We start from the raw sequence: 25,709 nt of genomic DNA, 5'->3' as shown, positions 1-25,709 counted from the left end.
ATGCTAAGGACCCAATCCCTGGTGCCCTGCTGGAAAAGCAAACGTGAGGGCGGAACGCAGAGGGCGCCCCCTGCTGGACAGAACCGCGGGACGCACCCGGCCTCCTCCCCTGGGCGGCTGGCCAACCCCGAAGCCCTCGAAGCCCTGCTCCCTTCTTTCACAAGGGACAGATGAGTGAGCCCAGTCGGTCAGGCAGGGAGGAAGGGGGGAGGTCCGCGCCCTCTGCTCTCCACCTCTCCCCGGGGCCCCTCCTCCAGGCTGCTAGGTCCACTTCCCAGCCTGCTGGAAGGCCTACCCTGCCCGGGGTCCCTTGGGAACAGTTTAGAGAGGGCAAATGAGCTGGACACAGCGTTGACAGAGTCCCCGAGACACCTGGGCCGGTCTGGGTGGGCTAGGGCCAGCCTGTCGTGGCCCATCTTCCCCAGAGGGAGGCTGCGTGTCATGAGACTGACGTTACCAAGCACTGGTGACTGGCGACCAACACGGGGCTCCGTGCCGGGCCTGCCTCCACAGTCAGTGCCTCCCAACAGGGGCATGCTGTTCTACCCACCTTCGACAGATGGGGAAACCGAGGCACAGGGTGATGAGTCACCACTGGGCTGGGCTGGGCAGGGGTGGAGGGGAGAGTGTCAGAGCCAAGACGGAGAGGCAGGCAGGTCCACACTGCTGCCTGCGGGCGCCCCCCCCCCCCCCCCCGCCGGCCTGGCTGTGTCTGTGGCTGTGTGGCCATCTCCCACCTCCACAGATTTGCCACTGGTCCACGAGAGGAAGGGAGACAGAACCTCTTTTTTTTTTTCAAAGACTAAAAATGGGTTGAAAGAGGAGGGGGGGTTCGTAGATCCAGCCACACTACTTCTGGGTCTGCATCCCAAAGAACCAAATGCAAGGCCTTGAACGGTGTGCCCTATCCATGTAATTAAGGGACCTGTGCTCAGCCTTAAGATGGAATGACGTGGGGCGCCTGGGTGGCTCAATCGATTAAGTGTCCGACTCTTGGTTTCGGTTCAGGTCATGATCTCTTGGTTCGTAGGCTCGAGCCCCACATCGGGCTCGGTGCTAACCGCTCACAGCCTGCTTGGGATTCTGTCTTCCTATCTCTCTGCCCCTCCCCTGCTCGGGCTCGCACTTTCTCTCTCTCTCATATGTGTGTATATATATATCAAAAATGAATAAATTAAATTAAAAAAAAAAAAAGAAGGAATAGCACGGGTGAACTTGATGGCATCACGTATAGCGGAAGATTCCAGACAGAAAAGGACAAACGTCCAACCCGCTGTTACGAAATGTGTAGGACAGGCGAATTCAGTCCGAAAGTAGTGTGGAGGTTACCAGGGGCTGGGGGGAGGGGGATGGAGAGTTATTGCCTAATGGAGACCGGGTTTCTGTTCGGGATGATGAAAATTTTGGAAATCGATAGTGCTGACAGTTGCAAACATTGTGAATGCAGTCAAAGGCACTGAGTTCTACACTTAAAAACGGTCACGATGGCTGGTTATATGTTATATATTTTTTGCCCCAATAAAACAATGATTTAAAAAGGAAAGGGCCCAGTGAGAGGCATATAGGGGGTCCCGGCGGCCTCCTCCTCCCTGCACCATCCCTCTTGAGGGTCAAAGCCCCGAGCCCACCTCCTTGGTGGCTCCCTGACAGGCGAGCCCAGCTCAACAGGAGACAAGAAGCAATCCTGTCCACTTTGTTTTGCTTCAAAGATGGATGGGGAAGGGCGAAACCATTGGCACAAATAGGGGCATGGAATGGGCGGCGGGAACCCCACAGCAGGGTTTTGGGGTGTGCTGTCGTCCTCTCTGTCCAGTCTCATAGCTTCTCTGTCAGCCGGCCACCACCTGAAGGCCCGTCAGGGGCCGCCCTCGGCCTGCGGGCCACTGCAGGAATGCGAGCTGGAGTTAGACCCTTGTTCCAACACCGGCAGCTGTCTGCTGCTGGGTACCCCGCGGCCTTCCTGGGCCACTGAGTCTGCACAGAATCGCCCCCCGCGTGAGGGATAATGGTCTCCGTGTGTGAGCCTGAGACACGGGCTCCTGGTGGCTCCGGGAGGTGACTGTGGCATTTCGATAACTGGTACTCAGCTCCTGCTGTAACAAAGCCTCCAGTGTCACTTCTCAGGCTTTACTGAGTGCTGTAGGCAGGGCACAGGCTTTGTTTGAATCGACTCCATTGTTCCCAAGCCGTGCAGCCTCAGGGCAGCTGCTTAACATCTCTGAGCCTCACTTTCCTTACTAAAAAGTAGGGTAGCATCTACATCCCAGAAATGTGCAAAGTAGTGTAGGAAAAGCGCTTATCTGTATGGCACCCTGATTATGGAATATGACCTCTCAAGGGTGGGTCGTAGGTGAGGCTCTCTCTGTGTCGTGGGTTGAATGGTAACCCCAATCCTCCCGAAAAGAGAAGTCCACCTGGAACCTTCGAGTGTGATCTTTTTCGGAAAAAGCATCTCTGTCAGGTCAGGCTCAAACAACTGAGGGCGGATGTGGGGAGCCCACTGTTCCGCCATGTTTCCTGCCTAAGACACACTGTTCGCCCTCAAGGCCAAGCGCTAGGGCCACCGCGGGGGCCGTGCAGGCTCTTGGGAAGGAGTCCTGATGCCCATTACTGCAGTATAGCTCACTTGAGTGTTGCAGGAATCACTCAAGTCATGTAGCCTTGGGGGCTTTGAAGGTTGTGTGTTATTACTGCAGTGAGCGGACGAATATTCCCCGCGGGACACAGTCTGAGGCTGAAACAGCCTGGAGAGAGGGCGCTGAGGATTCCCTGGGCCCTCAGACCCCGGGCAGGGTTTGGCTGACCCGGCTTCAGCCCCAGTGTGGCCCCAGCTCCCCGGCCAATCCTCTGAAGCCCGGATGGGCCGTGACGCGAGGGGCTGGCCCTTCCAGCTCTGCCCCCCAGAGGGTGGGGGTCCCAGAGGAGGAGGAGCCCTTGCGGGTGCCCCCCACCTGTCCTGACCGTTCTCACTCTCCCCCCCCCCCCCCCCCAAGAATCAGGCCCCGGGAGCAGCGGCCTTGGCCTGAGTGCCTGGGTTCGCGCGCCGGGCTGCCCAGCCCCACGGGTGTGGAACCGATTTATTCGGTAGCTTTGCTGCTGATTAGTTGCAGGTGAGTGGATGGCACGTGGTTCATGTTGTAACAATATTTTGGGACAATTAGATTGAAACCACATTGTCGGGGGGTTGCTGGCAGCTCGCCCCAGCGCTGCACTCTGTGTGCCCTTGGCGGCTCCTGGGCTGGCCGGGCCACCCCGTCCCTCTTGGGGCCCCAGGGCTGCCGGGCACGGGGGCCGGGCCTCCCATCCGCACCCCCGGCCGGCTCTCCCCGCTGGCCTCCCGCTGACCTCGGCCTCCAGTTGCTCCGGAAAACAAGTGCTGTGGGTCTCCCAGGGGAAGGGGAGGGAGCTGGGGGGCCCCGGGTGGGACTGCCAGGCTGGATGGCCACCGCTTTCCCCCAGACGTGATCTCAGCACAACCCTGCCCCTGCCCTGCTCTCCGCCCCAGTCAACGCACCCCTAGACTGCATGCTCTAGGACGGAGGTCCCAAACCCAGTGACCCCAGAGTAGGAGAAGGCAGTCTTGCCCCCAGCCCAGCACCAGGCCATCCCTCTCACCACAGGGGGCAGGGGACTTTGCTTCCTACATACCCCCTGGGAATATGCTGAGGGCTCAGGGTCCGTCCTATAATGGGTGGGGGCTGCAAGGGGACCCCTAAGGCCAGGCCCAGGCTTAGGAAGGGGGACGCTGATACGGTCTGAGCACAAGGTGGGCAGAGTGGGACCCAAGGCATGTTCCTCACTCCAGGAACAGCCAGCAGCACCCCTGGGGAGGGCCAGGGTAACAGTGATGGCACCTGTAGATGGGGATTTTACCCCCAGACAAACAAAGTCCACTTAGTCTGGGCGCTTGTACAGGATGAGAGGTGATGGGGGTGGAGGTGTGGCCTCAGGGGCTCAGACCCTTCCCTCCCTTCTAGAGAAGCTTGGGGGTCATACTTTGGGCAACAGCCCCGGCCCAAAGCGTTCTGGGATAGCCTCTGGGATGGGGGTGGGGTGGGTAAGGGGCCCTGGGCCCCACTTCTCAGCCCTCAGACAGGTGGGTGTTCCTGGGGCCAGGATCTTTCAGCCTGTTGGGTTGGAGGGGTGCCCCAGGGGCCAGAACCCTGGCCCAGACACCTGCAGGCCTCCCAGGACCCCTTCAGAGATGGGAGGGTGTGAGGCACCCCCTTCCTCCCCCAACACCAGGAGAACCATGGTAAGGAGAGCCTTTGCCCTTTGCAACCAGATGACAATGTTTATCGGGCTCCTGATTTAATCTCAATAGGGCTCGTTAGCAGTCTCTATGTTCTAATGCTTCCTGAGCACTTACGAGTAATTTTTCCAACTGGGACTTTCCTGGAGCTCTGCTCACTTACCCACTTTAGCCCCTGCTCTTCCTTCCCTGGGACCCCAGGCTCTGTCCGGCCAGCCTTCCACTCTGGGACACGGGCCAGTTCTGGGGACCAGACAGAAACACAGCTCCCGGGGCCCAGGCCTCAGGTGTGCCTGATGTCCGGGAGGCCGCCTGGCACACACGGGGACGCCAGCTCTCCCCTCCAGTCCCCCTCTTCTGTCCCTTCTCGGCCTCCCCATGGCTCCATCCTGGGAGGCCTGGCCTCGCTCTGGGGCTGGAGGCTTGGCGCTGTGGAGGCCTCTCTGATCTCTGGGCCTTTCCTCCCATGAGTGTCTCTCAGAGTGACACTGCTCGGTCTCTGTGTCTGTGTCCTACCGGAGCCCCCGTCCTGGCCCAGGAGTGAAGAGGGGAGAGGGGGTGTGAGGGCCGGGGAATGGCTTCTGACCACGTCCTGCTGGGCCCCTGTCCCCGGTGGGCAGGAACCTCTCAGCCTTCCTCCCTGGGGCTCTCTGCTCTACTTCCGGAAGGTACAGTGAGGACAAGAGGCCGGCCCAAGCCGCCCCCTCTCCGGGTCTCCCCGGAGGAGATCTCCACGGCCCTCTACAGCCCCAGCGCCCAGAGGACAGAACACGTTCACAGGATTCCTGGAAGGCGGAGAGAGATACCTGCTCCCCGACTTGAGCCGGGCTCCCGGCTCCGAAGTAGGAAGCGCTGAGACCCACCTTGTCACCAGACCTGCGGTGCCGAAGCTGGGACTGGACTCGGGCCCTGAGAGCCAAGTCAGCGGTCCCCTCTCCCTGCCGCATCGGCCATCGTGGGTGACAGCAGCCCCGTCCCAATGGCTCCGGGCCGACACCGGCCAGCGCCCTCACGCTGGCGTGCAGCCTCGTTAGGCATCCCAGCGTGTCTGCAACCGTGGGGAGCCCCGACCCCCAACATAAGAGCTCCTTCCGCCTCCAGCCCCGGACAGGGCCTCGCCTGAGTAGACGTCACGGGTGCTTGTCACGCTGTCTGTGGACGTGCACATACCTTGGGTGCCCCCAGGGTGACCTCACACTAACCGGTGTGGGACAGGAAGCAGGAAAGGTGGCGAGGCCCCCGTAGGTGCAACCAGCCTCAGCTGCAAGTGGGGGTCCCCTGGGAACTGAGTCCCCTCAGCCCTGGGACTTTGGACTGGCAGCCGGTGACCTTGCTTGGGAGTGGACGCTCTCCCTCCAGCCCCAGCTGTGCTGTGACAGGCCCCAAACCACAGGCCCACGTTCTCACAGCCCGGGACCTCATGCAGGCAAGGGTGACGCCCAGGCCCTCGCCAGTCCTCACTCCGCCACCAAGGGCCCCCCGCGTGGAGTGGAAGGGAGGCTCTCAGACAGTGTGGGTCTTGCCTGCCTGGAAGGGGCTGAGACACACACACACCTCTCCTTCTGGTTACAAAGTGAGGCCCGGGGGACACCTCCCAGCAGCGGCCCCTCTGCTCAGGCTTCAACTTCAGGGTGTCATGCAGGTGGGGCAGGTGCACGGCCGAGGCTGGCCAATCCGAGCAGGCCACACATTGGTCACGTGATGCGCTGGGGTGGGTCTGGGCCGTGGGCTCAGCTCCTGGCAACACCTGGTGGCCACAACCAGGGTAGGCTTGCCTTCTCGGCGTGGCCCCGGGACCCCCCACCCCCCGCCCGGAAGCAGTGCTGGGAATTGGAAACGCAGAGACCGTGGCGCACGGACCTGCTTACCTGGAGGCTCTGGGGCCGGGCCGCTGGTGCGGTGCCTGCTTGGGGGTGAGACCCTGGGTGGCACGGCCAGCAGGGCCTCCCGAAGCTGCTGCGTCAGGCACGACCCTGGAAGGAGCTGGCAGGAAAAGGTCCTTTCAGGAAGAGGGTGGGGCGCCTGGGGCTCACATGACCCAGCCTGTAAAGCATCTGTACGTTCGTAAGAAGGGAAGCCTGGTGGGGGTGCCCGGGGGGCTCAGCCGGTTAAGCATTCAGCTTCCGGTTAAGCATTCAACTTCCGGTTAAGCATTCAACTTCCGGTTAAGCATTCAGCTTCCGGTTAAGCATTCAGCTTCCGGTCAGGGCACGGTCTCACGGTTCACGAGTTCGAGCCCCGCGTCGGGCCCCGTGCTGACGGCTCAGAGCCTGGAGCCTGCTTCGGATTCTGTGTCTTCCTCTGTCTCTGCCCCTCCCCTGCTCGTGCTCGCTCTCTCTCTCTCTCTCTCTCTCTCTCTCTCAAAAATAAACAAACAGTAAAGAAAAAGAAGAAGAAGAGAGGCCCTGGGCTGGGGAACTACATGGACAGTTGCAATGTCGGAGAAACGAAGACTGAGAACTGGGCTCCAGTGCCTCTGCCTTGCTTTGCTGGGCTAACGCCAGGGCCGGGTGTGATGGGTGCCACACCACCCTCTGTGTGGCCGGGTGCTGCGTGCCCTGGGTGAGGCCACTCAACCCCTCTGTGCCCGTTTCCTTGTCTGCAGGGAGAGCCAGTGACGGGCCCCGCCACCCCCCCCCCACAGGGGTTCCTGGTGAGCAAGCGCAAGGGACGCCCTCAGGAGGGGGCCTGGCACCGTGAGGGCCCTGGTGCCCGTACGTCCTTAGAGTCCGAGGGCCTCTCTCGGCAGGGGCCAGCGGGGCTGCAAAGGGCCGGCCTGCACATCGGACCCTTGGGGCTCCTCCTAAATGTGCGCGGAGGGCCACTTTCCCCAAAAAGGTCTGCCCAGAGCTAAAAAGGAGGGCACCCCAGTTTCCTCTGCCAGCGCCTAGCTCACCCCAAGCTCTAACCTGGGTCCCTCTCGCTGTCCTCACGCTGCTTCGTCCTACAGACTCTTCTTTGCTAGAAAGTTGGTGCCACGCGCCCTTTCGATGCTGTGGCTGCCGGTCTCCCTGGGCCAGCGCCCTTCCCCCACCAGCCTGGGGCGGTCTGGGGTGGGGGAGGGGAGGAGGGGAAGTTGGGCAGGGGTTGTCCTCGAGTGGAGGGGGGGCGGGGGCACTAGGCCGCCCAGGACAGCCCCCACCACGTTAACTGCCTCCACTGCCCACAGCCCATGCAGGGAGCAGGCTCGCCCCCCCCCCTGCCCCCTCCACCCTCCCCCCCCTTGCCTCACTGCGGAGCAGCAGACACTGGGACACTGGCTGCTTCTGGGGAAGCGTAAAATCACAGACTCAGGCACTCACCCCGGGTGGACTCACCCCTCCCCGTAAACCGGCCACACTTGAGGCTGGACCGGCTCTTGCTGTGAGCTGAGGTGTGCGTTAGGAGGTGGTGTCCACGGGAGGTGGTGGGTATGGGGGAGCCCGCGTGAGAGGGACAGATGAGACCAGAGGGCAAGGATATCCAGAGGAGCCCTGGGCAGAAGCAGAGGCAGGAGCTGGCGTCTCTTGCAGGGGTGAGCCCCTGGGGACAGGCCATTGGGGGAGGTCCCGGCAGGGGCACTGGGCAAGGGACTGGGGTCCCGGAAGCTCAGGTGTCCCCCTCCCCCATCAGAACCTGGCCGAGCTGGGCCCCCCCTCCCCCATCAGAACCTGGCCGAGCTGGGCCCCCCCCTCCCCCATCAGAACCTGACTGAGCCGGGCCCCCCCTCCCCCATCAGAACCTGGCTGAGCCGGGCCCCCCCTCCCCCATCAGAACCTGGCCGAGCCGGGCCCCCCCTCCCCATCAGAACCTGGCCGAGCCGGGCCCCCCCCCCCTCCCCCATCAGAACCTGGCCGAGCCGGGCCCCCCCCTCCCCCATCAGAACCTGGCTGAGCCGGGCCCCCCCTCCCCCATCAGAACCTGGCCGAGCCGGGGCCCCCCCCCTCCCCCATCAGAACCTGGCCGAGCCGGGCCCCTCCCTCCCCCATCAGAACCTGACTGAGCCGGGCCCCCCCCCTCCCCCATCAGAACCTGACTGAGCCGGCCCCCCCCCATCAGAACCTGGCTGAGCCGGGCCCCCCCCCTCCCCCATCAGAACCTGACTGAGCCGGGCCCCCCCCCTCCCCCATCAGAACCTGACTGAGCCGGGCCCCCCCTCCCCCATCAGAACCTGGCTGAGCGGCCCCCCCCTCCCCCATCAGAACCTGACTGAGCCGGGCCCCCCCTCCCCCATCAGAACCTGACTGAGCCGGGCCCCCCCTCCCCCATCAGAACCTGGCTGAGCCGGGCCCCCCCCTCCCCCATCAGAACCTGGCTGAGCCCGGCCGAGGTGAGTGCTTTGGTGCCCTTTGGCACCACTGCGTGTCAGATTATCTCCGAGAAGTTTTGGCTTCCTGGTTTTGCCGGTGCCCTCCACACACCTCTTTGTCTGCCTGGTGGGCATCCCAGCTTGACAATCGAGGCGCTCCCGGGGTGGGCACACTGGGGGCTCAGAGCAGGAGCTGGATTCCCGCGGGGGCAGGGGCTGCTGAGACCCGTCGGCCCGCTGAGTCCCCGGGACTGTCCAGCTCACCACGTGCAGACGTCTGGAGCGCTTGTGTGTGCGCTGGGCTGGGGGCCCGCAGAGGTCCTCCCGCATAGGGGCCGCCGGTGTCCCCGAGCGTGAGCATTCGTGGGACCTTTCTGAACCACGTTTTGGGGGGGGGTGTGGCCCCACTTGCCCACGTGCAGCCCCTGTCAGTGCACCTGCATCGGGCTTTCCTTCATCACCTTCTCACTCCTACACTCTGGGGTCACCTCCCAGGGGCCCTTGTCTCGGGCCCTGCTTCGGGGGAAGCACAGGGAGCCCCCGGCCTGGGACCTGCCATAACAAAGGACCACAAACACAGCGGTGGATTCTCTCCCGGCTCTGGAGGCCAGCAGGCCCAGATCCGGGCCGGTGTCGGCAGGCTCTGCTCGCCGGTGGCTCTGAGGGAGGGCCCTGCCGTGCCTGTGCCCCATTCCTGGGCCCCCCGGGTCATCCCTGGCTTCCCTTGGCTGTGGCTGCATCACTGCAGCCCCCCCTGGTGCATCCCCACACGGCCTGGCCTTCCCCTCTGCCCCCTGCGAGGTGCGACCTGTCCTCTTCCTAAAAGGACACCTGGTTTCGGGCTCGCCTATTCCATGGTGTCTCGAAATCCTTACCTTAATTACACCTGCAAAGGCCCTTACTCTACGGGGGGCCATATCCTGAGGCTCTGGGAGGACACACCATTCGGCCGAGGGCAGTCAGTGACAGCGCTGTCACAGGTCAAGGCATAGTTGAGTGGCAGCTGACCTGAGCTGGAGGGAAAGGCTTGGCAAAGCAAATGCGGCCAGAGGAGTGACGAGAAGAGAGGGCTCCTCCCTGGGGGGCTGGCTGGCAGTGGGGGGGGGGCCCGGCTGGGAAGGGGAAACGGGTCGCAGAAGGAGCCGAAACCGCTGACCGGACATGGCCCACGGTAACCGTGGCCGCACCCGTGTGCCAGGAAGAAGAGGGGACAGAGGTGGGGCTCCTTGAGCCCTGGTGGAACAGGCAGCTTTGGCTCCCTGGTCAGGGCTGACGTGACGGGGACCTCACTCCGTGTCCTGCTGAGCAGTCTCTCTGGACCACGCCCCTGCACGCAGGCTCACGCTGCAGGTGGCTGTGGCTTATAGTCATAACTTCCAGCCTCCTTGACCTGGGGCTGAGGCCTGCGGTCGGGGGTGATAGAGATAGGCCAAGCCGTGCAGACGCAGGACAGGACCCTCGGTGTGGGTGTCGGTCCCCCTGGGGGCACTGATGTCCGTCTCTGTGCTGTTTTCCAATAAGCTCCTGGTGGACCCCAGTGTGGCCGGAGAGGAGGGAGATGGGCTTTACGAGCCCGGGAGTGGGGGGTGTTCCTGTGCTTTGGAGACACCTAAGGGTAAGTGAGGGTCAGCCTGAGGGGCCAGTTTATGGCTACAAAGGCATCACAACTGGGGTCTAAAGGGAGACTGGTAAAACCCAAAACCACCAACAGAAGGAGAAATGTATTACACAAAACGTTTGAAATGTCTGCATGATAAAAGCTTCGTTGTTAACAAATGTCAAAAGGCAGCAGGCTAATCAGGCAAAGACAGATGCTGCAATGAGACGTGGCCACACAGCCCCCAGCGTGGCCGCGTGGAGCTGGGCTGCTGGGAGTGCCCGAGGCCCAGCCCCACGGGACGCAGCACAGGGAGAAGCCCCGCGTGGCCCAGCCATTCCTCTGCGCGGTGTGCAGCCAGGTGAGGACACGCCTCCACCTGCGGCCTCACACTCGAACGTTCACGAAGAGCCCCACGCTGGAACAGCCCAAGCGTCCAACCAGAGTGGACGCCACAAACCCAGCCAGGCCGCGGTCACTACCCGGCAGTAAGAACGTGCACAGAGAGAACGATCCGCACGAGTCTCAAAATCGTGGTGCTGAGTGGATCGTCTCCTGGCTCGGTGCATTCCGCATGATTCCCTTTGTGTGAAATTCTGGAAAAGGCGAAAGCATTCCGGAGTGACAGGAAGGGAATCCGTGGCGTGGCCGCTGGGACTGCCATCAGGTATGAGACACACCGAAAAGGGGCCTCGAAGGAACTGTCCTGGGGTGCTGGAATGTTCTGTCTCAATTGTGGGGCCTGTTATATGCCTCTATACATTTGTCCACACTCATCGAACTGTACCCTTTAAACTGTGTGCCTTTTATTGTATCTAAATCATGTAGCAATAAAACTGATTAAAATAAAAATCCAACTGGACCTTAGTTGTCACCTGTCGGATGAGGGAGGCCAAAACGATGGCGGGAAGGAAGCTCTCACGCTTGGTAGGGGTGTAAGTTGGCCCGCTGTTGCTGGGCAATTTGGCAATAGCCATCAAAATTTGAAACACGCTTGCCTTTTCCCTAGCAGCTTCTCTTCCAGGAACTGTGTCTTCCAGACGCTTGCACAAGAGCACAAAAATGTGTGAACAGAGATGTCCTCTGCTGCAACATTTGTTACGCTGAGACACCAGAAGCAACCCAAACGTCCAGCAGCGGGAGGTTGGCTAAATTCACATAAGCTGAGCATCTGTCCCAGTTTCCCCGGGACCGTCCGGGAATTAGAACTGAAAAATCCCGAGTCCCGGGACACCCCCCAGCGAGTGAGATTCAACAAAACAGCCAAGCTGCAGGGGGCACGAGCGAGCGGCTCCTAGATGTTGCCTCTGGAGACCAGGGGAGCTGGGGGGTTGCTACTTTTGCTTTGTGTCCCACGTGCCATTGGCTTCATTTATTTTGTGTGTGTATAGATTTTATAATTGAAACAAAATTTCCTTTAGGAAATGTGACCTCGGTCTGCAGTCAAAGGCAGGTGGGTGGGGCCTCTGGGTTTCAGCCACCAGGAGGCAGGTGCAGATGAGGGAGGGGCCCAAGGCCGCTTCAGCAGGGGCCGGGGAAGGGCGTCTCAAGGTCACAGTCTAGGGGACCCAGATTCCTGGGAGGCCTTCAGTCCTCCGCCTCTTTCCTCTGGATGTGGACCCCCTCTGGAGGCTTCCCTCACCCCGATCCGCCTCCCGGAAATTGGCTCAGCCAGCCTAGCTGCCTTTGAACCCCTCGGCCTGGCCTTAGGCAGACAGCCCCCCCAGCCTCAGCCAAAACAAGGCAGCCCAGGATTGTTACACAAATTGGCTGGTGGGGCTCCGAGCCCAGCTAATTCCTGTGTCTTAATGAGTGGGAAGATAAGGTTTTTATTCATCACTGGGGCTTTAAAAATTGCAGTAAAGTGGCCCACTTTATAAAGAAAAAATCAATAGAGAAAAGAAAACAGGAGTATGTAAATGGACAGAGTGACAAAAAGCAGGCCAATTACCCCCAAAACGAGACACAGTTATGGCTCCATTAACTCAATTATATTTTCAAAAAGATTTCTTACGAGGCCCCCACCCCACCCCACCCCCACACGCCTGTAATTTTTACATCAACTTCAAGCCATTAAGTTGCATTAAATTATTTTGTGGGAGAGAGAGGTGTGTCTGGGGAGGGGGAGCCGTGGTCCTGTCCGGCTCCAGGGAGGCTGGGGGGCTGGGGTCAGCTGTGAGGCGGGGGTTAGTGGACAGGGCATCCGGCTCCCAATCCTGCAAAACAGGGGTCCCCCAATCCACAGGCTCCCCCGATGTGCTGTACCAGGAACAGCCAGGGGGTGCCGCCAGCCCCCTGGACCCGGTGGTCTCAGCCTCCAAGCCCCCTCTGCCCCCAACCCCTGCATTTGTGTTCACTGTCCACCTCCCCCAGCAGGTGGCCCTTCGTGGGCAGTTCCACAGTGGGCACCCGACCTCGCCGGCTCCAGGAGCTTTCTCTGTCTCATTCAAGTTGGAAAAGTTAGTTTTTTTGAGAAATAGAAAAATAAAGTCGCCTTTAAAAAAAATCACCATCAAAACCGGGGACCAAATGGGGATGTATTCGATGCCTGTCCCTCAGGTAGCCCTTTGCAGTGTCCCTGAACGTGGGGACCCTAAGTGACCTTGGGCAAGTGGTTGTCCAACCGTGGACCGCCCTTCGGTTTGCCCAGGGGGACTGGGGAGGCCCTGAAAACCCCGCCCCGCGTACCGCCCAAAGCCCACCCACCCTCCACCCTCCACCCTCGCTTCCTGATGGGTTCTGCTCGCTGGCTGTAACCTGCTTTTCTGCCACCTGCCCCCAGGGAGCCGAGGCCTGCCCTACTTAAGCCTGTGTCTGGGCCAACCGGGATGTAGCTCTTAATATCAAGGATTTCAGGTGGAGACTGGAGGAGGAGGCAGGCTGGGGCACGGGGGGAGGGGCCACCAGACAGGATGTAACCAGGCAAGACGTCCGGGGACACGGGGCCAGGCCCCAGGCCAGAGAACACGAAACCAGCAGAGACTCAGGCTGAGCTGTGGGAGACACCCTGAGGCACAATCCAGGGCCCCTCTAGGGCTGGTACCGTGAAGGGTTAGACAACTCAGACAAGAGCCCCCAAAGAATCAACCCCTGTCTGCCATTTGGGGTATGAGACCCAGGCAGCGAGGGGACCCGCTCAGGACAGGCTCTACGGACTGGCCCCCGCAGGTTCCCCGAACTGGCCAGGGGCCGTGGGGGCAGCAGCAACGAGGGAGGAGGGAGAAGTCGCAGACCCAGAGATGCGCCCTGGTGACCTGGAGGGAGGAGGGGGTGATGACACCTGGCACCGTGGGGACACTGGTGTGAAGTTTAGCCTCTCGTAACTTCCATCGTCCACAAGCACCCCAAACTCGCTGTGCCCGTGCGGCTGCCAGACAGGCCACTCTCAGCCCCCCATTTGAGAGCCTGGGGTAAGGGATCCACAGGGTGGGAAGGAACGTGTGCACGGACATGCGTGTGCACGAGTGTGTGCGTGTGTAAGAGGAGGCGTCTACCCCGTTCCCACTGTCCACCCCCACGCCCCGGGGAGCCTGAGGCTGGGGCCGTGTGTGCTCTTGGACCCAGAAGTGCATGCTCAGGTGGGGGCTGAGGCTGGAGAATCCCAGGGTGGAGAGTTGGTGCCCAAAGCTGGGGCCACAGCAAGGGGTGGGCGTTCCCAGGGGAGACAGGGGGCTGGGGGGGAGGCAGCGTCCAGGCGATGGGAGTGCAGGGGTGGGGTGGGCAGGCGAGTGCTAGGGGAGACCCTGCAAAGAGGGCTTTGTGAGGTGGTGGGGGCATCCCACCCACACCCGCAGCCCTGCCCGTCCACGAGCTCCCCACACGTGCCCTTTGACCACCACATCGGCCGCTCAGGCTCACTGTGCCCCCACCGCGGCCCTCAGGGACCTCCTCTCTGCCCCCCAAGCCCTAAGGATGGAGAACGGCTCGGAGGGAGAGGATGAGCCGGCCTTGCCTAGCAGCCCTCCGTCCCCCAGGGGCCCGGCATCCCCGGGAGCTGGGGAACTGGGGGGACCCCACCTCCCTTGGGACTGGATCTGGGTGTCTCCTTGCCCTGTTTTCCTTATCAGTCATCCCTCTGCTCACTGCCAGGCCACAGGCCTCCAGCCAGGCCTACCCTTGCCAGCGAGTGGCCTGAAAGGGCCATTGTTCCAGAGGGGATTCTGGGAGGGTGTGGAGACCCATCAGCTGTCAGCCAGCCACACAGGGTCAGAGCCGAGGTGCTGGGCTGGGCCAGTCTCGGGGCCAGTGGTGCCTGGGCAGCTAGTGGGGACCCGGGAGAGGGCAGTGCCTGAGTGAGGCCTGAATTCAGAGGCCACCTTCCCCGTTCTTAGGCCCTCATCCCCTGTGTGGTGAGTCTAGGGCCCCAGTCCCCGGAGCCTCTGGTCCGTCCAGCTGAGAAGGGGGGCGACATCCCCGGGCAGCCCCACAGCCGCGTGGCCTGCACGCTCTGTGCTGTGGGGCCTTGGTCCCCACGTCCTCTCCTTGTGTCTCTCTCTGTCTCTGGGTATCTCTCCACCTATGCACCCCCTCCCATCCTGCCCCCAGCAGCCTGTCCTCCGCCGAGGCGGACAGAGGACAAGTGCCTCACCTGACAGTCCCCGCCTGCACGGACCCCTGGCTCCCGCACGCCCCCTCCCTGCACCCTGACCTGCTCCCTGGCCTTCTCCAGCTGCTGCCCCTCTGACACCTGGTCACCCCACCGAGAGCCATGCAGGCTGCGGCTCCCGGGTCCACGATCCTGGCCCCGCAGCCTGGGCGCTGCGCCCCTGGAGGTGAGGGTGTTTGCGCCTTTCAGTAGCTTGTTGCTGGACCTGATTCCGCCTGTCTTCTCCCTCCTGCTCGGCTCCAGGGCCCTCCCTTAATTTTTCTTGGCTTTTCCCCTCAGTGGGGGGCCGTCAGGCCCTGGGGGCTCTGTGGCCGTGGTCCGGCACCAGAAGGGGCCAGATGGGCGGCCCAAGCCCGGGTGAGCCCTGGAGCTCTCCGGAGCCAAAGCCGGGGCTTCAGACAACAGTTACTGCTGTAACTGTGTAGGAGGCCCAGCTCCCAGGAGACCAGGGGCCCCCAACACCCCGAGGACCGTGGGGGGACAGTAGAGGCGGCCACACGCCGAGGTCTGGGGTGTCCAGGCCTCCCAAGGCTGGTCCCATCTCAGCCCCGGGCCTGTGGGAGTTGCAGGTGCTGGGGTCACCACGGCAGGGGTGGCGCCCGGCCCCGGGGCCACAGCCTGCTCGGGCTCTGTGCTCCCCCCGCCCCCGCCCACTCCAGCCCCACGTCCTGTTTCCACCACGGAACCCCCCAAGGTGATGAGGGCGTCCTTGAGGGCTCTGGCTGTCCCACGCCAAGGTCCAGGCATCAAGGTCACCGCCAGCCTGTGCTGCAGGAAGGGGGAGGGGTGACTGGGAGGTTGGGGGGAGGGGGAGGGGACATAAAAAGAGATTACATTTTTTAAAAGGTACTCTAGCTGTCTGCCGACACCATCTCTGGTCTCCATCCGTTTTATAGCCTGACGGCTCAGGCAGTGGGCCTCCTCCCTCAGGGTGTGCCGGGGGTAGGGGTGAGGAGCCAACCCCTCCCCTCCCACCGCCACCGGGGTGGCCTGGTAGATGGGCCACCCCTTCTCCTCCCTGGCTTCTGCCCAGGGGCGGCCCAGGCCACAGAAGCCCAGCCCCTGGCAGGACGAGGGCGGCCAGTGCAGGTGGGACCCCCAAGGGTGGAGAACGGGCCCCCAGATGGCGGCCACTATCGCGGCCCATCTATCCCCCCTGACAGGTCAATTTTCTCCCATGTTTTACAGAACCTTTCAGAGCAGGAAATGTGATCCGGGGGCTGATTTATATCCTTACCTGGTCTTTGTTCACGAGCTGCCCTCTGCAGGGCTGTGCTGGGCGTCCAGGCCCTGGCCGGAGGACGTCTCCTCCCGGAAGGGGTTCCCATAATCGGCCCCTGCCGGGGGGCTGACTCCCAGGGCTCACCTGCGGACGTGGAACCAGCCGGCCACCATGAAGGGGGGCTGTCGTCCGGGGGGGAGTGTGAATTCCCTGGCGGAAGGGCTACCGTGGGCACCACATCCTCCTCTCCACCTGCTCCTGGGGGTAGCTTCCTGGGGGGGGGGGGGGGGGGGACACACCTGGGGGGAGGGGCTGTCCCTTGGCAGGTGACCTTCCATTTGGAAGGGACGAGTGACCGGGCTAATTGTGTCTTTTACGAGTTAAGTCCATTTTTGTTTCTCAAACTGAGCTCTTCTTTGATGTTGTAGCTGAGGTCTCACGGGACACCTGGGGACAAGGGTCGGCTTTCACCAGGTCCCCTCTGGAGGAGGGAGCCGTTCCCTTCGCAGCTGCCGCCTGAAATAAAGAGGGTCTTTTGTGCACAAGGGAGGAGCTTGCAATCTTCTATGAAGTGGCATGGACCGTATTTGGGAAGCTTTCAGGGGACCTTCCGAGCAAAAACCATGTCACGTGGCCCGTGTCCCGCCCCCAGCTCTGCCACTGTGCCTCCCCCCCCCCCCCCCCGCCAAAGAGAACCCTGGGACCCTGGGGTCTTCCTCTGTATCCCCACTAGTTCTGCATGGTTTTGCCAGGTGGAGATGCGAACACGGCCTTCTGGGGGGCTATCACGGGGCAGACTGCTCCCCAGCACACCCCACTCCTGAGCGGTGGGCTCTGTGCCACGAGACTAGCAGGGGCCACGCGTAATTCTTGGCCGACGCAGCTCTGCGGGCTCCGTCCCCACGGGGAAACCCAGCCGCCGGGCTCCACCCCCCTGGCAGCCCAGGCCTTGGCCAGCAGACTCCGCTTGGCTCTGGGCGTTGACTCCTGACGAGGTCACCAGGGGGAGGCACAGAGAGAGTCCTCAGGGTGCGGCCGCCCAGGTCCCCTGTCCGGGCTGCGCCTCCTGATTCTCATCTCTGAAAGCTCTGGGCTGATACAGGACCCACAAGATGAGGCCAAGAGAGTTAGGAGTTGAGACTCCACTGGTTACACGCACCCACCGACCCACCTACTGGTCCAGTCACCCACACATCCATCCACCCACCCAGCCGCCCGCCTGCCCATCCATCCGTCTGTCCGTTTGTCCTCCCGTCCATCCTTATCTATCTCTTCCTATCCGTGGTCATCCACCCTCCTGAAGAGGGCTCTTGTGATGTTCCAGACACGGTACTAGATATCGAGGCCACAAGGGCACACGAGCCCAGGAAGAGACCACAGCATGTAAGTCTGGGGGGCCCTGGGCACGTAGGACCCGGCTGGAGGAAGGAGAGGGCCAGGGAGGCTTCCAGGAGGAGGAGACGGAGCTCTGAGACGGGTGGGGAAGACGGGCCCCCTAGGCAGAAGCCAGGTAGGCTTGGTTTCTTCAAGGAGCCGAGGAACAGAGGTGGGGGCCAGGAGGTGGGCCCGGAGCCGCAGAGCAGGGGAGACGGGGCTCATGCCCAGTCTGTCCACAAATGGGAGAGGCACAAACAGTCTCGTGTTTTGGTGGCTGTGGCTGCTGCACTAGGGGCAGGGGATCCGATAGGATGGGGCACGCCCACCAGCTAGGGGCCCCAACACCCAGCGCTAAGGGACTTCCCGGGGTCCAGAGGGAGCCCCTCCTCCAGCCCCAGGCCCCTGCTTTCCCACCAGGCCCCCAACCCACCAGCCAAAACAGGTATTTTAGCAAAAGTCACCAAGAGACAGGGCTGGCTTCACGGAGGAGCAGCTGGTGGGGGGGGGGGCCCATGCTCAGAAGAGCCCGTGGTTTACCGTTGTCTTGAAATTCTGAGTAAATTCATCTTTCCATTTGTGTTTGTGCGTGGGACAACAGAGCGTGTGCGAGAGTCGAGGAGACAGGTGTCCTATGTTCATCTCCGGCTGTGCCGTGAGCCTTGTGGGCTGAGTCCAGGAAGCCCTGTGAGCAGATGTGGGGGCCGATGATGCGGGAGCCCCAAAGCGAGCACAGGCGTGTCCCCTGCGAGGCAGCGGTGAGGGGTGGGGGGGCACCGACAGCCTCCAGGGGCCACGCTTCCCTGAGAACCGGAGACCCCTTCAAACGTGTTGTGAGAAGCATCACCCGCCGACAGAGCCACCGCACCCCCGCTCGCTGGTGTCCTCGTCGTCAGCCCAGCCCTCCCACCGAAACCCTGCTGGTCTGGGCAAGGGGAGGGACCCCCGGGCGCCAGGCCCGCACCCAGGCCCTCCCCCGCCGGCTTCCTGCTTCCCGGACTAGGAGGAAGTGCCATGAAAACAGCGGAGACAGTCTACGCTCTCTTGCTAATAACCAAACCCAGGAGCCTGTGCCGGCGGCCCTGTGCGGACTGAGCGACCTCGGTGCTTCTGTCTGTGTTTAGGGTGCAGCCTGGCATCGCCCAGCATGACGGTGACCGGGACAACGTGTGTCGTTAGTTTGCATTTTTCTTTACTGGAATGACATCAAATGGCCATTAAAAACACCATGACGGGGCGCCTGGGGGGCTCAGTCGGTTGGGCGTCCGACTTCGGCTCAGGTCACGATCTCACGGTTCGTGAGTTCGAGCCCCGCGTCGGGCTCTGTGCCGACAGCTCGGAGCCTGGAGCCTGCTTCGGATTCTGTCTCCCTCTCTCTCTGACCCTCCCCTGCTCATGCTCTGCCTCTGTCTCTGTCTCACAAATAAATAAAAACATTAAAAATAAATTAAAAATAAATTTAAAAATGAAAAATAAAAAAATAAATAAAAACACCATGACAAATGGGAACCACGGAGGAAGAGGAAGCTCGTCTCATGCTCTCATACATTTTGTGGCATTTTCCGAGCCTTTTGAACGGGGTACATGTTCTCGTTTTGCGCCGGGCCCCACAGGGCATGTAGTAGGTCCCACAGATGACAGGCCTGGCTTGGGGGTGGGGGGAGCATTAGGAAGTCCTGGTCTGGGCACCTCTCAGGAGCCACCTGTTGGGGTGACTCCCATCCACAGGCTTGAATTCTAGTGACTTTCATCCCCCGTCAGCTGAGAAACTGAGGTGACCTTGTGGCTCAGCCCCCAGGGAGGAGCTCACCACACAAAGGGCCCCTTTTAAGATCCTCCCCCCATTAGAGGCTGGGGGCCCCCAGGAAGGGTGGGGGAAACTTCCTGCGGCCGCATGCTGTGACTGTCTTCCCCAGGAGAGCCGGGGGGCTTCTCGCTCGCTTGGGCCTCACCGCCAGGCCCCCAGAATGCCCAGCCCAGGGTAACTAGCCATCGGCGTGGAGTGGACAGGCACAGGGCTGGACCGCACCCTATAAAAGGGTGGGCACCCTAACCCCCCTGCCCGCTGAACCAGGCTGGTGACCACACCTAGGCCTGCACAGCATGGGGGGAAGAGGAGGGGTCCTCTTTTTCCCAGACACACCCCCAGATGGGTTGGACCACCCGCCTTCTGCACCAGGAGGGTGAGGACAGCTGGAGGGGCTTGGGCCGGGAGTCCAAGTCTGGGGGACCTTTGTTACTAGTCCTGACCTTGGCAGGGCCCTGGCTGTGCCATGGGTGCCTGAACTTGGCCTCAGCACCACCACCCCCCGGCCTGGGATTTCACGAACCCACCCGCGTTATACGAAAACTTCTTCTGTGCTCATCTGGCCACCCAACAACGACAGTGACACCAGGTGGCAGCGATGGTGCCCGCGTCCGGAACACTTCTGCTGCTCGACCTTGGACACACGACATGGCAGGTGCCGTGACCGCCCTCTGCGTCCCCAGGGCGCCCGTGAGCCACCAACGCTCCAGCAAGTGGACGATGGTCTTTCCCTGGCAGAGTTAGAAGCGGGGCCCGCTGTGGCCACTTGCAGAGGAAGGGGTGGGCAGTGCAGGGAGCGAGCGGGGGTCCTTGTCGATTAAGCACCTGCTGTGTACCAGGCCCTTTGTGACACTCAACTTCCTGCCTCAGTCTCGGGAGGGGGTGCGGTTAGCACTGCATTTCAGTGAAGTCCCTGGTCCAGACTGCTGGCTGGATGTTGGGGAGAGGATTGGAACCTTGTTTGGAACGCGCCGTCCTTCTGAGCCGTTGGTGTGCAGAGAGGAGGGCTGAGCCGCCACCCCCCATGCGGGCGGGGGTCCTGCGGCAGGTCAGAGGCACAGACCACAGCCTGCCACGGGAGGGACCTGAGGATTCACACAGAGGGCCTGTCCAGGCCCTGCCCCCCCCCCACGCCCCTGAAGTCCCCCCCACCCCGAACTGGGCCCCATCCCTCCTCCACCCCCCAGGTCCCCTAGGCCCCCAGGGACAGCCTGTCCTACACCCCCCACCCGTGCTCCCTGTCTCCCTCTCCCCTAGGCTGTCACAGGCTCTAATTACCTGGGTTCCATCTGCCCTGGCCTCTGCACAGCTGGGGACGCTCTCAGAAGCTCTGTCCCTCCCTCGTCTGGGCATGTCGCATTCCTGCATACCTCCCCGTGGCCACTGTCCTGCTCAACTGTGGGGCAGCCACGGGTATGGGGAGCCTGGGGGGCTGCAGCTGCTGGATGGGGGAGCCTGGATACAGCCCAACTGCGCCCCAGGGCTCCCAGCTGTGTCTCCCTCCCCCCCCCCCCCCCCCCCCCGCCAGCCTCATCCTCCAACCTGCAGAGAGAAGTCAGTAATCTATCACTCGGGGTCCACTGGGGCCACCTGGAGGAGCTCGGGTATCCTGAGGGCAAGGGAAACCTTCCCCAGGAGGGGGATGTCCCTCGAGAGGCAGGACCATGTGACTTTCCAGGGTCGCCCCTCCTCCGCTGTGAGTCACCTTGGGCAGGGTGCACGGGCTTTGTGGTATTTGGACAAACCCTACTCGGGGCACACCTTTCAGGGGGGACGGTGACACCTCTCTGATCCCTGGGTGGCTGCCCTGGGGGCGGGTCAGTTCTGGGGAGGTCTCCCCACTTCGGGGGCCAGCCCAGGTGGGCCAGTGTGGACAGGGCAGCTCCCACCTACGGGGCTGGAGAGGAAGGCAGGCAGGGGGCCCCCAGGACCAGGAGGTGCCAGACTAGGGCCCCTGCAGGCCACACCTCTCCCTCCTCTCTCTCAGAGCCTCGGGGGATCTCACCCTGGCTAGCCTGGGGACCACCCATCCGCTGCCAGAACACCCCTCCCTGGACACAGCCTGGGGAGCAGGCGTGAGGCTTTGTGCCCCCTCACGGGCCTGCCTGGCGGAGGGTCCCTGGGGTAGAAAGCAGTGCGGGGGTCTCAGCCCCGGTTTTGTCCCAAACTACGGGGCTGAGGCTGGGCAGAATGCGGCCACGGGACATCCTGGACATCCTGGCTTAGGGAGGACTGAGGCCCAGAGCAGACGGGGGCAGCTGTGTGGCCTGGTGGTTACGGGTCAGGTGACTGGGGTCAAGTGCCAGCTCTTGACCCGTTTGGTGTTTCGGGAGAATGAAATCAGGTGGAGAACGTGCTCGGAAGTCACCCCCGCCTTTCCTGTGCCCCCAGGCCTGCCTCCTGCCCTGACAGGAAGGGGCACGACCTGTGACTTCCCCCGGGACCTGCAGGGAGGACCCGGCCCACACTCGCAGAGTGGAGAGCGCGCCCGCGGCTCGTGCACGCGGCCCCCTCGTCCGGGGCGGGCGTTGTGCACCTGTGCATCCAGGCAGCGCCACCCTCGGGCCTGGAATTTTCGGGAAAGGGAAAAGCATGTGGACGGACAGAGGCAGGTTTCTCATCTCGCTGAATCTCAACAACCCCTCTAATTACAAGATGATAATGAGGTTCGGGGGCGTCTCCTCCTACAGACCAGGACTACAATCTGAAGCTTTGGGGAACTTCACAGGGCTCACGCTGTCCCTCCTCCTCAGCCTGGCCACACCTGGTGGGACTGGGGACGCACCTCTACTAGCCGCTGGACCGCACCCGGTCAGACCAGGGAAATGGGGGCCCCGTGAGGGCCACATGAGGGCCACACGAGGCTCCTAAAGCTTGCGGCCAGGGGTCAGGTCTAGAGTGAGTCATAGTGTTCATTGTACCCTCTTTCTCCTAACGTGTCCTGAAGTGTCCCCACGGGTTAGTCCACAGGCGCTGTGCTGGACTCCAGCATCAGCAGGAAGAAACTGCCCTCAGCTCAGCGGGGGGCAGAGGCGAACAGCCCTGGGGTGCAGGGGACCCTGGAGCCACGACAATGCGTCCGACATCTCAGCCCCACACCCAGGAGTGATGTGGCCTTGGACAAATTGCTCTGCCTCTCTGAGCCTCAACTTCCCCATCTGTAAAGTGGAGCGGCTAACAGGGGTTGCCGTTGGCTGCCTCTATCAGGAGACCCAAAACAAGTGGCTTCAACACCAGAGGCTCTGCCGGTGGTGGGTGGCCCCGAGCTGGGCAGTGCCCGCCTCCCGCGGCCTCCCTCCTCGGGGTCCGAGCATCATACGTTTCTCAGCAAATGCTATAGAGTTTGCCCTTTAGTAGGCGAGATGGTCTGGAAGCTGGCAGACTTCTACGATACTTCTACTACTACAATAAATAGTAGTAAATTAAAGGGTGTGTCAGGAGGCGGGAGGTTCCATGGGAAGACCCAGGGATTGGCAGAGGGCCCTTAGATGGCCGCTGCCATTTTAAGTAGGATGAGCAGAATGGCCTCCAGGGAGGCAAGGAATGGACAGAAGCGTGGGGGTAGAGAAGAGAGCCTAGGGGTATCTGAGGACATGCTCCAGGCGGAGGCGACAGCCAGGGCAAAGGCCTGGGCGGCGGTGGGGGGGGGGTGTCCCCGGCAGGAGAAGTGTGGCTGCAAGGGAACAGTGAGGAAAGGGGATGGTGGGGCGCTGACCGTGTGGGCGCAGTGAGAGCCTAGGCTTTTCTCTGAGCGCGAAGGGGTTGAACAGAAGCAGGTAAGGTCAGACCTTCTGGCCGCTGTGCGGAGAGCAGACTGTGGGGAGGCCAGGGTAGCAGCTCCTCCGCGAGGGGAACCTTGTAGGGACCCAGGAGAGAGATGGATGATGGTAGCCGGGATCGTGGTGGAAACAGAGACAGTGGTGAGAGGTGGTCCAAAGTGAGACTGTCTGAACATGGATTCAGCAAGGTTTCCCGACAGACTGGATGGGAGAGATGTGTTGAAAGGGAGAAGCCAAGGATGGCCCCATTGTAGCTGCAGGAGTTCCAGCCATCACATCTGCATTCCAGGCAGCAGGATGAGGAAGGAAGGGGGAGGTAAAAAGGACTATTGAGAAGCCTTTCCTGAAACCTGCTCAACCCTTCAGCTAACACAGGTGAGATCTTAGTCGCATGAGCACGTCTGGCCGCAAGGGGAAAAAGGGAAGAGTAATCTTGTAGCTGGTCGCCCGCTGTGGGCAATGACAGGGACGCTGCTAGTAAGGAAAGGGGGGCGTGGATGCAGGTCAGAGGGCCACTTCAGGGCACACTTAGCCCAGAGTCAGCTGCCAGTGGGTACTGACGACCGCGGGCTGGGTGGCAGGCCCCGTGGACGGGGCCTCTGGGAAGGGCCAGCACCGTGCGTCACTCAGAGGGGAGGGAGGGAGTCTGATGGCAGGGCTGTGAGCTTGTCTGCAAAGCCACCCAGGCGCCGGGGCGAACCGGGATGGGACACTGAGCGTGAGCTGCTGGGTGGCTCCCAGCACACGGACCTTCTAATCCGATGGCCTTTCTAGCGGTGAGGAAGCTGAGGCCGCCAGAGAGGGCCCTGCCACCCCTGAACCCAGAGCCAGACAGAAGTCCCGACTCCAGGAGCAGCATCGTTTCCACTCTTGGGACACAGGAAGGAATGAGAGGTTTTGAGGGGACTTTCATTTCTGCCGTCCAGCAGTTGAGAGGGAAGGGTCCTGTTTGCCCGGTGCACCTGTGCTGGGGGGGGGGGGGATAGCGAGGCAGGTGGGTCCCCAGCCCCTGTGCTGTCCTGACCAGGCCTGTCCCCACCTCTCCCCCCGTGAAGACTGTGGGGCCACCATGCAGCGATGGCCTCGGACCCCCAAGCAGTCTAGAGGGGCTGCCTCCATACATCAGTCCCAGGGCTGAGCTCCTGTCACCGCAGCCCCTGCCGCCTGCCCAGACCACCCAGTGGAGCAGACGCCGTGCACCTGGAAGTGAGCAGCGCGGGCGAGAAAGCTCTGAGAACACGGGAGGCTGCCATTGTGGACGCCCCAGGCGTGAGCACTCTAGTTCTAGAATTTGCTCCCGGAGAAGAGAGCCCTGTGAGCTCCTCTCCCTGGGCAAAAGGGCTCTGGGGCCTCTGATCGCCAGGACCTGGAGGTGCTTTTGCATGAGGGGAGCCCAGGCAGGGGCCCCATCCACCCACGGGACCCATGCGCGCTGGGGCCGGCGGATGCTACAGAGAAGGGCAGAGGGAAGGAGGAGAGGCTGGAGAAGGCTAGGCTCCTGCCAAGCGTCTCCCCAAGGGCAGGACAGAGTCTGGGGCTCCGGGATCAGAGTGGCCACCTGCGGGGCGGTGGGAAGCAGCAGAGGTCAGAGCTGAGGGGGAGAAGGCGAGGGGTCCGGGGTCCGTGGTGGGCTCCCCACCCTCTTCACCTGCAGGCATCTGCTGGAATTAGGCAGGTTTCTCCTCTGCACACACTTCCATCAGGCAAATCCCCGGGGTTCTCCAGGGCGAGTGTGGCCAATCAGGTGGTGTGTGAACCCAGCCCAGCATGAGTTGCAGCTGGCTTGGGCAGCTAAGGCGGCCAGGGGCGGGGACGGCAGAGCCGGGGAGGCGCGGCAGGGGCCAGGCTCCGAGGAGATGGGGTGCCCCTCCCCAGCCCCCCGCCAGCGAGACGTCTCTGGAGGCAGACTGATCAGCGTCCAGACCCAGGGCACCTTGCTGCTGTGCCCCCACTCCCGGCTCTCCCAGGCCTGCCAAGCACAGGGGTCCAGAGCAGCCCCCCGGGAGCCCAGCCTGCTCAGCAGAGTCTGAGCCTCGGCCCGTAGCCCCCCTCCCTGCATCTGAGCCACCAGGGGGTGACCACAGTCTAAGGTCTGGGAAAAACCCTTGGGTAGTGGCTTCTGGGTCTGGGCCCAGGGACGGGCCCCCAAAGCTGGGCCCTCCTAGCCCACCCAGCCCCCTGCACCCAACCCCATCTTGGCCCCAGGTAGCTCCAAGCTGGGGATCCTGACAGAGGAGGAGGGCACGTGTCCACGCTAGGGCCAGCCTGGGTCTCCCCTCCCCTCCCAAGGGGGCCAGTGAAAAAGTCGGAGGAGAGCATGTGGACAAACACCCAGGGCTGGTGGAAGGGACCAGATTCGATTGGCTTCTCCACCCTCATCGAGGCCTGACTGCCCCCAGCCCTGCCCCCACCCAAGAAGCCAAGGCCAAGTGCGTGTGTTGGGGGGTTGCATCCTGAGACTCCCTGCGCAGCTGGGCATTTCATGTGGTCGCTACCCCCGTGACGTGGCCGTCGGCGTGTCTGGCTGTGGTAGGGGGTTGGTGGGTTCCAGGGGCGACCCATCGAGGGGATGCTAAATGAGATCTATTCCTGTGTTCCGGACCTGTTGTCAGGTTTATGGCTGTGGGGTTGTATAAACAGCGGGAGGCAGGGACAGAGCCATCAGGCCCTGGGCTTCCCCCCCAGACACGTCCCTGGATTTGGGGTAGCCTCGAGGCCCTGCTCTGATGCAGGCGGTCTGACCGGGGGAGCACCAACCAGAAAGGGGGATGGAAACTCGTTTCT

At 62.3% G+C, this 25,709-nt stretch overlaps 1 long non-coding RNA gene across 1 annotated transcript; it reads right to left on the bottom strand.

Moving 5' to 3' along the window:
- Positions 1–4,274: 4,274 nt before the first annotated feature.
- On the bottom strand, positions 4,275–6,362 carry LOC124522534 (uncharacterized). Its single transcript, XR_006964802.1, has 2 exons — positions 6,121–6,362; positions 4,275–5,999 (listed from the first exon to the last, which is right to left on the bottom strand). It is a non-coding gene; the product is annotated as an uncharacterized LOC124522534 (long non-coding RNA).
- Positions 6,363–25,709: the final 19,347 nt, after the last annotated feature.

This window comes from Lynx rufus, unplaced genomic scaffold (genome assembly GCF_022079265.1).
Source record: "Lynx rufus isolate CCGP_SWC_20201006 ecotype Redwood Valley unplaced genomic scaffold, mLynRuf1.p SCAF_37, whole genome shotgun sequence".
Lineage (NCBI taxonomy): Eukaryota > Metazoa > Chordata > Mammalia > Carnivora > Felidae > Lynx > Lynx rufus.
The sequence above is the reverse complement of the archived record's forward strand: the minus strand, read 5'-3'. Positions and strand labels throughout refer to the sequence as shown.